Source organism: Glossina fuscipes, unplaced genomic scaffold (genome assembly GCF_014805625.2).
Source record: "Glossina fuscipes isolate IAEA_lab_2018 unplaced genomic scaffold, Yale_Gfus_2 1, whole genome shotgun sequence".
NCBI lineage: Eukaryota > Metazoa > Arthropoda > Insecta > Diptera > Glossinidae > Glossina > Glossina fuscipes.
In genome coordinates, this window is record NW_023998415.1 from 18116405 (window position 1) to 18125570 (window position 9166).

At 30.0% G+C, this 9166-nt stretch overlaps 1 protein-coding gene across 3 annotated transcripts in view; it reads right to left on the reverse strand.

The window, feature by feature from the left end:
* LOC119632129 (ecdysone 20-monooxygenase) overlaps positions 1-6919 on the reverse strand; it is a 29660-nt gene extending 22741 nt beyond the window's left edge. The window contains exons 1-2 of one of the 3 annotated variants that reach the window (XM_038024902.1): positions 6229-6258; positions 5742-5781 (exon numbers count right to left, since the gene is read on the reverse strand). The gene's annotated coding sequence lies outside the window, so the exon portion shown is untranslated. Of the gene's footprint in view, positions 1-5741; positions 5782-6228; positions 6374-6541 lie in introns of those variants that run through there. The other 2 variants (XM_038024900.1, XM_038024901.1) reach the window with 2 other exon arrangements.
* Between the last annotated feature and the right edge of the window lie 2247 nt (positions 6920-9166).

Here is a 9166-nt window from a genome sequence, read left to right on the forward strand (position 1 = left end):
ATAATAATAATAATAATAATAATAATAATAAAAAATAATAAAAAACTTATAGTTTTTTTTTTTTTTTTCACTGAAAATAAAAAGAAAGGATTAGTTTCTCAATAATTGCGCACGAAAAACAAACGTTTCAGTTAGCTGCCGTTTATAACCGTATATACAATATATGTGTTTAAAGCAAACAAACGCACAAACATACATACAAATGCTTTATGTTTTTATATATATATATATATATATATATACGCGTATACCAACACACCCCAACAAAGATTTACATATGATTTTGGACGATTACCAGTTTCGTTCCTCTAATCGTGAATATTGTTTTAATGAAAAAATATTATTGCAAGCAATCAAAGCGAAAGAAAGTCCGCTTACCGCTATAAAGTTTCCAGTTAATTAAAGTTTGCATATAAAAGTTGTCAGTTAACGTAACATATATATATATATATATATATGCATATATATATATATATATGAATATGTGTACTGTTGAGCGTAAATTTAGCAAAACATGCATATGCATATCATCTCTAATGAATACATAAACTTAAGCAATATGCTCTAAGCTAAACGTTTTAATGTTCCGTTTTCCCCCCTAATATCGAATAATATTTAAATATTTGAAGAAAGGTAAGTAAATAGGAAATTGTTATTTGTTTGTTTAGGATATTCAATGTTTAAATCGACAACATTATTCCATATGTTCGCTGTTGGAAAAGGAGTGTGCATCGATTATAATCTGTGGTCTATTGATATGAATCAATATCAATATCATTATAAAAACGATCATATTTATGAATATTACGGATGTATCGATGTAATTGAGAGTAAAATTGTCTCATTTTTCAATACGCTTTCAAATGTAGTCAACGCATTTGACTGCAAATTTTTTTTTTTTTTTTTTATATGCGAGTGTGATGAACAGAATCTTACACATAGACGATATTTTGATGTTATCTCAAAGTTTTGGCGTTTCATTTTAGATAATAGTTAAATAGATAGCAAAATTGTTTTCAATATATTACCAAAGTAATTATATCGACTTTGGAGCCATATTGGAGCCATTTGCAACCAAGTCTATAACTATTGAGAGGAAATTTTAACGATCATTGCATTACATAATGCGAACATGTCAGGATCGCGATGTCGCCCAAAGTTTGGATGTAACATTTATATATATAATATATATATATATATATGAATGAATTATATGCAAACTCGGTTAGTGGGTGTAATTAAGAGTGAAAGAATTATATATTTCGGTTTAAGGAAACTCTTGATCATCAATTATCTAAAGTGCAAAAACTTTTCAGCCATTTACTGGCAAATAGATATCACCATTAAGCATAACGTACAGAAATAATGGGAAGTTCTTTAGCTACACGCTTTCATAGCAATATTTCGATCGTAGACGCTTCAACGATAATTGAGCGATCGAATAGATGAATATTAAAATTTCGGGACGACGCACGCAATTTGTAACATAACTGAGGGGAGATGATGGACGAAGTGCACAGGCCATTGCACATTGCGTACTTGATGATATTCACAAAATTAACGCATATATGTGTATCATTCTTATGAACGACGCTGAGACAGTTAGAGAAATTGTATGAAGATTTCGTTTGAAAGTTGGCCGCTTAATAAGGCAGACGCAGCTTATATAGCAGCACAATTAATTGAGTATGAATTTCTGCGAAGGATGTCCTATATATAAGTAAATGTTTTTTTTTTTCTTGAAGTTACAAACGCATTAACGAAATTAATGTACTCTGATTGACGGCTGGCGGGTATAATAAATAAACAAACAGCAAGAAAATTAATACATACACGCATATAAGATGTATACAATCTATGTACATGCATAAACAAATGAAAACACATACACAAGCTCTAATTCATTCACTACACATTCACGTAACACACAAACTTGTTGATATCAATTATATAAACATATATATATATATATATATATATATATATATATACATAAATACATATAAAATTTCAAGTTCATTACCATCATTATGTGAAGAAATACAAAAACAAAGAGTTGGAGGAGCCATGACTACATTACTATAAACACAAGCGTATGAGTTTGTTTATGTTTATGTGTTTCTGTGTCTCACTGTAATTGAAAGTATATGCGTGAAACTCACGCAATTCATGTTTAACAAAAAGAAAAAAAAAAAAACAAAAAAAAGAAAAAAAAAAAAAAAATTTTTAGGGTTTTATTTATTATTATTATTTTCTTTTTTTTTGTCTAAATAGAAAAATTAAAGATAATTTTTATTTTGTTGTTGCTTTTTCCGTGGTTTCAGCTATAGTTGATTAAACATGAATGTCATGGAATAGAAAAGGAGTGGAAATAGATGGTTTATATAAATGAGAAAGAGGTTTTGCTTTTTATTTTTCTAAAGGGATTTGTGTTATTTATTTTCTTACATTTTCATTTTTTCCTTTTTTTAGTTTCTGTTGTTGCTTATCTACAATCGGAGTGTGAGAACATTTATTGAATTAATTGAAGCAAAAAAAAAAAAAAAAAAAAAAAAAAAAAATACAGTAAAAACAACAACGAAAACAAGACCAATCAAAACCAAAATGTAAACATAGTTATTGTACCGCATCATCATTGGAACTATTTAGACTTACACACCCTTATAGATCATACACACACACACACACACACACAATCTAGACTTAAGAATGAAATGCAAATGAATTTTCATGAGGTTCAATTTCTATTCAGAATTCAGTCCGTAGCCCTGAATAAAAAAAATCCCGTCGCTTAGAAGTCTTAACAATTTTTTACTAATGACTGCAGCCGTAACGACCCGAAACAGGTAAGATGAGACAACTTATTGTAAATACGATCCTACGAATAAAAAGGACGCCGTCAACGTTCTACAAGAGTTAAGAAAATGAATTGTCTTACGCGTTGACTGCCCGCTTATGCAATCAGGAAAACAGTCGGGCAAACACGGCTGTACCAGGCGCTGAAATAATTTAAGTCAAACAAAAAAGCGATGTTCGCTTGAGAAACAATCGCCGCCACTCACCATAAAAGAGGAAAAATTAAATCCGTTGCAAGTTAATTTTTTTTTTTCATTTTACTTTGTTTCCTTTAAACGGTGAGACATGGGAGTTTATATCCCGAGGCGTATGAGTTATATTCTATTAATGCGCAAACACAGGAAATATTTCATGTACCCGTTAAATACATGCATGCACACGCACATGCGAACATTTTGGTCTCTTAATTGTGGGCGTAATTTTGCACGGGGAGACGCGAAATGTTGTTTGCATTAACGCTATATCCTGTTGTATCCCTTTCTAAATCTATGGCTTTAAAATTAAATTTTTTCTTTTTGCAGGACTCGAGCATTAAATTGCATTAACTGTAACGGATCGTATTAGAGAGGATTTCTTTAAATAACATATATATATATATAAATATAACGGATGAATCAGCCCAAATCCGTCCTAAGTTCATATGCTTTTGTTAGAAACTGATATTGACAGGCGTCTCGTACAAAGTCAGAATATGGGATTTTTATCACGATTTGTGCCTGCTTGGGAAAGTGAGATTGTCATACGTGTACTCTATTGATATTTTGTATCGATGCCGTGCTCCGACTCCGTTAGTACGCCACTGTTACGATGGTAAGTAAGATTTGTTTGCTAATACGTTGTATTTGACCAACTTTTAAGTGTAGAATTTATGTTGTCCATGCATATATATGTACATAGATATGATTTTCATAGACATACATTTGTATGCTGATTTAATTTGTAGGTCGATTAGTTTGTTACATAAATTTTTTGACCGCCACAAAATCTAGCACAACCATTACTTGCATATATGTATATATACATACATACATACATACATACATACATACATACATATATTTACATATATATTTATACATATATATATATATATATATATATGTATAAACAAGTGCATAAAATTTCGTTTTTTAACCGGCTGTATTAGCCTATGATCGAGAGTAATTAATGTATAAACGAAAAAATGGTTATAAATAAAATTGTATATAAGCACAGTAACTGAATACTGTTTCTGCGTTGTCATTGCTATTGCTGTTGCTAAGTAACAATTTTTGTTGGATTAATAATGAAAGAAAACATATGAAAAAAAAAAAAAAAAAAAATCTAATTTCAAATTATTGCGTAATTCTAACGTAATTTATATCAAAGCTTTAATGAGATTTAAGCCGCAACTAAATAAAAACCTTAGAATATATTTAAATTGATATGACACTAAATATTGCATCGCGTATGTAGGTCAAACATTTCATCGTATATTTATTTCAAGAGGTAACCGAAACTCATAAATATTATGCACAAATATTAATGGTTCACCGACATAAACATACGAATGCAATTTCTATTTTCTTGCCGACATACCATGGTATGACATTTCCTTTAAAAAATGTCATAATTGCAGAGTAAAAACTATGCTACATTTATTTTCATTAATTAATAAGTTAAATAAAGTCTGAACTGGATAAGCCGTTTCTTCAACTTTCCCAGCATTTGCATGCAGCTTTTCTCTTCTTTCCGTTGATGCGAGTACTTATTTATATAAAAGGAGAATTTTTCAAATTGTATCTCATAATCAGTATATATATCGCTATATATATCGCAATCGTTCTACGAGTGTGTGTCTTATTGAAAATAAATTCGATGGAATCCTTTTTCACGGCCACTTGCTTATAAAGCTTTTATTTGAAGATTTTTCATTTTCTTACATTTCCCTTATGGGCGTGACTGTTGCCCTAAATGCGTTTTTAAAGCAAATCTCTAGCCCCTAGTTAAGAAAGAATGTTTACGGTTTTTATAAAGTTCAGTTTTACTCTTCACTTTTTGTGACCGCAATCCTTAACTATGGACAAGTGATGGACGAACAGACGGCCAATTAGGCTAAATCAAATCATAATCTAACGCATCTTAAAGTCGCTTTCGACATGTTACAAATGGGAAGAGAATTCCCCTTCTTCGATTGTGCGTACAAAGAATTAATAAAAACGTTCTTTACCCATAAAATTTTAAAATAAACAATTGAATCAATAATACTTTGGAAGATCTTTGAAAGAAAGTTTATGTTAAAAATATTACAAAATAGCTTCGTGTATTTACGCTCTAGTTATCAATGCGTTTAGTACGAGAACTATGAGAGAGAAAATAATAATAAATTGAATTTTTGGGAAAACGTTTCAGCTGCTTATCTTCACATGACAAATAAAAGGGTCGCCGAAGACGTACGAAAATAATAAATAGTTATTTGATATTGCCTCCCTAAGAAGTATGAGAGAAAAAAAAAAAAATTTCCTCTTCCTAGAAAGACTATTATAAGTCTTACAGTTAGTTGTTAACAGGAAAAGTCATGATATATGTCCGTTTACGCGCCTAAACATGAAGTTCGAACATTTAATTTTATTGCGAAGCAATGGTTGGAGGCATTTCTCTTCATTGCTTTAGAATAAGATTACATATGGACAATTTAATTATGAAATTCTAGACTTAAAAAGAGAGGCGCACGCAACGCAACGCAAATGATCGTAAGTTGATCGGTTCGGTAGATGTCACGTATTTTTCATTTCTTAAAAATTTCGTGCATTTATTTCCTTTTCGAGATGAACGCGAGCAATAACTTTTCAAAAAGAGAAGAAAAAAAGTTATGTATGTTGCGCCAAAGGTATGAATTCACTCACCTCTTCCTGGAAATTTATCACAGCAAACAATTACAGTTTACTAAAACATTTGGTTATAAAAATTTTCTTAAAAGTCTTTTGTGCACTTCTACTACACAAAACACTTAATGTGTTATAAAAAAAAAAAATAAAAAAAAAAGTAAATAAATAAAAAAATGAGTAAAAATATACAAAATGAAAATAAAAAAAAAAAAAAAAAAAAAAAATTGTTAACGCATGCAGTTATGATCTTCTAATGTATATATATTTATTAGTGTTTGCATAAAACATAAAAAATTAAAGGAAAAACCATAAAAACATTAGTATGATTGCGTATAATCAATGGAATACAATCCAACAATGATAAAGAAACGATCATTCTAATAATATATTTATATATATATATATATATATATATATAATATATATATATAATATATAATATATATATATAATATATATATATATAATTTCTACAACAAGAAGAACAATAAAGAATGTTTTTTACTGTTGCTGATCGATGAACAAATAAAGAATGAGAAGCTCTCGAATTGTAATTTGTAATAGGACAGAGAGCGCAATACAATAACACAACACAGTATAGCGCAACAATTTTAGTTACAAATTAGTTAATGGTCATTTTTCTTTTTGTTGCCTTTCCTTTATGCTACTTGTTTTTTTTTTTGTTATTTTTGTTATTTTTTTTGTTTTTTTTGTTTTTTTTGTTTTTTTTTTTTTTTTGTTTTAAATAGAATTTATTTTTGTATTTTTAATACACATTTATTTTACTTTATAGATTTCGAGTATTTTTTCATGTGTACCGTTTAAATAATCCGTTTACGGTTAATAAAAAACCCACGTATCCGTATCCGCTTTCCTTAAAACACAATTTACTGAACACAAATGTGTGAACGTATTGTGTATAGCACAGCGCAAGCAAGCGAATGAATTGAATATGCCACGATCAGGCCAATAAATAACTGACTAACGCTTGCCTTTTCCCCACAGAATACAACACCACGACCACAACTAAAAGCACAAAGCGTGCTTGCTCACACGATATTTTAATCTGTATGAGTGTGAGCCTGTCGTTGCGTTGTGTTTGACGTTTTCACTTTATAAGCCGGTCAGGTCAGTCGGTTTTCGGTTGATGTTGTTGTGCTTCTGCTATTGCGTTGTGTGCGTGTTTTGGTATTTGTTTGTTTATTTCATACTTATAGTGACCGACTGACTTGACCGGCTTATAAAGTGAAAACGTCAAACACAACGCAACAGCAGAAGCACAACAACATCAACCGAAAACCGACTGACCGCACAAACTAAATCAAGTAACGCGCGATATCAACAAAACCAGCAAAAAGAAATACGATGCCATTTCAAATGATCGATCGATTATTATATGTGGAGAGTTATACATGGAGTAATAATTTGTATCCAACAGCTGAGAAATCCCTGAGAGCTGGCAAAAGAATCAAAGAGATTCATATAAAAGAGAAATGAAATTTTATTATACAAAACAAACTGAGAGTTTGGCGCCGTTTTTAATAAATTTCTGCATAACCAGTCGGCCCCAGTCAGCTGTTTAAAATTGCAACACTTTGAAATTTACATACAAAAATTTGTGCTATTGTTATTTTTCGTATATACATATACATATACATATACATATACATATGAACATAATTATAAATATATATATATATATATATATATATATATATATATATATGTAAGTAGGTATATGTATGTATGTATTTATGTATGTATGTATGTATGTATGTATATATATATAATTATATACTGATTATATATGCACTGTGCGCACTGCGCTTTAACTTAATATTGAACTCCCAAAAATCAGAGCAAAGTTATGTGTTAGAGAGCGAGTGAGAGAGAGAGATGGAGAAAGAGTCGTACCATTTATTTATTGAGTATCTAAATTCATAACTGAACTTTTTCTATGCGTTCGTGTGCGCGTATATGCGAATGTATTGAGAGTAAGAGTGATAAGAATTTTTATTTGTGTTCGGCATTTTTGTATAAGTTTAAGCCGATGTTTAGTTTGTTGATTTCTTTGTATTGTTCTCGTCTAGCGGTTTTTGTAAAATAAAAACAAAACCATTAAACTCCATAAATCTGTAAATCTATGTGGGTATAACCATTCGTGTTCTCTCCCTTTATATCTACATTGGCTTAAGCTAACTGTGTTATTCTCTTTTGAAAAAGATATTTTTTCCTTTACCATTTTCTTGTTTTCCTTTGTTTATACATCTCGTATACGAGAACTGTATGATAAGATGATTTTCTGTAGAAGATAATCGTCCCTCAAAATTCCTAACAAATATATGATTGAAATAATTAATCGAAAATGTGCTTCTTCTATTTAATTCTATTAATGGTTGCACAATCAAAGATGTTAAATCGAAATTAAATACTAGTAATCTTAAGCATAAACAATCGCAATTGATTAAAATTATCATATAATTGACTTCGGCGATGGCTGGCTAGCTCACACCATGCCGATAAGAATCCTGACGGTATATATGCTTACAATGGTGTTTCTAACATTTCTAATTCAATGCTGGCTTCAAAGCTTTAGATACTTGACAAATGCAATAGATAAACGGAGAACAACCGCATCTATCGGTATTCAGGTGTGGTTACTTGGGAGCGATATAATTATCCGAAATTCTTGAAATGTAATGGAAATAATAGACCAACGTTACCTAGCGGAAGCTAATGATATTCAGTAACACTCATTGGAGTACCTTCACTTTCATATACATGCATACATTTGCAATTCTAAAACTTTGATTGGTTTTTTTATGAACTTTATTGACATATGTTATGTCTATTAGCTTGTTTAATGTAAATACTTACTGTACAGCCCTCGTAAAATCAGGAAAAACAATCACGTTTATCACCATCATCATTAACATCACTTGAGAATATATATATATATATATATATATATATATATATATATATAAAAAAAAAAAAATAAAAAAAAAAAAAAAAGAATAAACGTAATAAACACACATATGCACGCACTCAAGTCTTGGCGTCCGTACAATAGCAACACTAACAACATTTTATATTTCAATACATTTATAAGAAAGCATGTAGGTTTATATATATATATATATATATATATACATCTATTATAGGTACAACGTATGTAATTATCCATCAACAAGTGTGAGTTTAACTGATTGTGTTGTTGATGCTTCATTCTGATGTTGCTGTTGATTATGCTATAACAGGTTCTCAGTAGTCAGACACAAACATATGCACCAAACCAACATATAAAATTCTCATCACTTCTATGGCAAGAAAAATAAGCCTCCGTATAATCAGCTGTAACGCAGCCAGCATCAAAATCTGCGAAAAGCAGAGAGAAAGAGAGTTAAAAAGATACAAAAATTGGAGAAGCGTATTAATAATAT